The sequence below is a fragment of the Halyomorpha halys genome, unplaced genomic scaffold (genome assembly GCF_000696795.3).
Source record: "Halyomorpha halys isolate HHAL.00 unplaced genomic scaffold, Hhal_1.1 Scaffold1023.1, whole genome shotgun sequence".
NCBI lineage: Eukaryota > Metazoa > Arthropoda > Insecta > Hemiptera > Pentatomidae > Halyomorpha > Halyomorpha halys.
The window spans coordinates 102763-105641 of NW_027110911.1; positions in this window are offsets into that span (position 1 = coordinate 102763).

Here is a 2879-nt window from a genome sequence, read left to right on the forward strand (position 1 = left end):
TATATATATATATATACTTCGACTTGTACACGGTGTATATACCTTAGTTGATGGGGTTGAGGGACAAACATGTATACTGAGACACAGAATGTTTTAACATAATGATATTATAAAAAAATATTGTAATTTTTTATTTATAAATTCAATACATATATTACTGGATGTTTTTTTGGAACCAGTAAAATGTTTCTCTGTTTCTTTTTTTTCCATCTCAATTATTTAATAGGACGAAATAGTTTTGCATAAATCTTCTGGTCCATTTTATAATTTTTTTTCAGCTTACCTAGAAATCGTAATAATTCCAATTGGACCCTGATTGCTCGGGTATATACTGGGAATGAAACATTCGTGTCCGAAAATTTACTCTCCCAAATACATTCGACGCCCTTGTAAAATCATCTGTTTGACTGAATTTTATATAGCACTAAAATCTATTTAAACCAATGTTAGTTATGTGTAAGCTTCTTTATGTTACACGTCACTCTTAAATAATCAAAATTAATCTTTACTTGATAGGACAACTCTTCCAGGAATGTATGAACATAATAAATTTCTTTTCTCTATATCCTTGTAAATTTATGTTGAAACTATTATTTTAATTAAGATGAGCAGAGCTTTTTGCAGTTCCTTACTTAATTCAAACATAATATTCCTTACTTAAAGCTTTTTATGTAAAGAAAGTTGGATACTTTCCTTCTGGTATTGATAAAGCAAGGAATCCGACATTAACAAGTATCCAATCCTAAGCTCCCACATAAACATCCTCCGAAGTAGTTTCAGGAAAGCTACAGATGTATATCGATGCAAAGCGACGAGGAGAGATCCTTAAGGATCCTTTCTGTGTAAATGGTATTGGGCTATCGGCGCCTTCACTGTCATCAGCTATTGAAACAAGTTGCGTCGTCGGCGGTAAGGAGTGATAGTTTGTGAAGTGGAAATATCTGTGAGGGACGCTAAAGGGCATATATGTCCTAACGCTATCTGATCAACAATGATTTATTTTTATTAGGTAATAGTGAACGTAAAAATTGTATTGCTTGATTATATATTAATCACATTATATAATAACGTTAATGTTTTGAATTTTTTTCTCCATCTTCAGGGGATAGTAGTATAGTAAATCCTCACTTTTACACACGCCGTAATACAATACAATGTATCCCAAGGTTGTTATTACAATTAACAACAGTTAACAATTATTTCAACAGACTTAGGATGATTTAGATATAGAAATTCTTGATGACAAATACACCTGGGCCTTCCGGGTTAATATGATAGCCCACCAATACGGATGTAGAGTTGAGTTCAATCCTTATACGAAAACGGAATATTGAAACACAAAGGCGATATTCTTGAAAAGATCCTATACCAGAACTTCTCATTTGATATAAACAGAACATTGAACTCAAACAGCAACCCTATATACCGACCACTTTGCAGTTTCAACCTACTTAAACCTAAAACATAATTAACTTAAATTAAAAAAAAAAAAAAAAAATGGCATCAGCCATCTAAGAATAGGAAACCCGGAGCACATCAAACTACACCACGGAAGCAAACCATCATTTTCAAGGCAAACGAACTCTGTCCATTCTGCAAACGTTATTTCAATAATGGTTTGTACCACATCCTGCTACATTGTCCCGAAAATAGACCATATATCTTAAAGCCACCCATATCTGTATCTTGCGGCCTACAAAACATCTAAAATATTGAACATTGACAATGAAGTTAAATTGATTAGACTCTATGTTTTCCTGGTAACAGTATATAATAAGTTTGACTCTCTCTGTAAGTGTCATGTAAGTAGTGTTCGAAGTCAATAGGACAATAGATCATCTTCAGATTCCCTGCTATACCAATCCCTCGTCGGATTCGAATAGCTTCTATTTCGCGAGAAGATGCCGCTACACACGGTAATATGGTACATAGCCTCTAAAATTTTTGGACTATTTGTAAAGAAGTGGGTTATCTCTGATATTTCTTTGTATCTATTTATTTCTATTTGCACAACTGACTACAGAAATTCATTCTTGTAATTTTTCTAAGACATGGAACGTCAAGAAATAAAGGTTTAGAAGTGAAAATAATAGATGAAATCCTAGTACCTGTAGCTTTGTTAGCTTCCTTTAGAATAGAGCTAGGCGTCATCCCTGCAAGAGAATCAAGCGAAGAGACGTGCAGTTAATATTTTCACGATATATTAGCAGGTTAATTTAACCTCTCACCCGCAGATAAAACTATAAACTGACCAGGCGAGGACTCGTAAACATCTCGGGGCCATTAAATAATGGATTTAATAATAAACGTAGCCTTTCTCCTTGGGAGACTCCTTGGGTGTTCGACTTATTTTGTGCTCGCTGTGCACGCTATCAAACTGTCACTGGGCCATATGTGTCAGCTATCTCTCTGAGTTATTGTCCGGCTATTAGCTTGAGGTGCCAACTGCAAAAAGAAAGACCATCGTTACTGGAGCATCGACTCAGTAGTATGTACCCTTACAGATCTTGAGGGATGCAACAAGTACCTTATTGAAAGAACGAATGATTAGTGCAATTATGAATAATAGAATATTATATTAAGTAGATTTTTTTTTCCGAGGCAGGAAAGGAAACAAGTATCAAGTAAATATGAACAACTTGCTATGAGAAGAAGTAAAATTTCCCAGCAGTTTTAACTGGGTTCTCCAACTGCCAGAAGTCTGGAGAGTGGTCCCAGAAATTTATTTTTTGACTACTTTAAATTAACAATGTCCACAAAATGCCGAGTTAATGGTAAAAGTGTTTATATTCTTTTCAATTTAAATTGGTCACTTTTGTTTCATATATTTATGGTATTTGAAATTTCAAGTAAAATTTTGGTAATTTAATGTGCCAGTT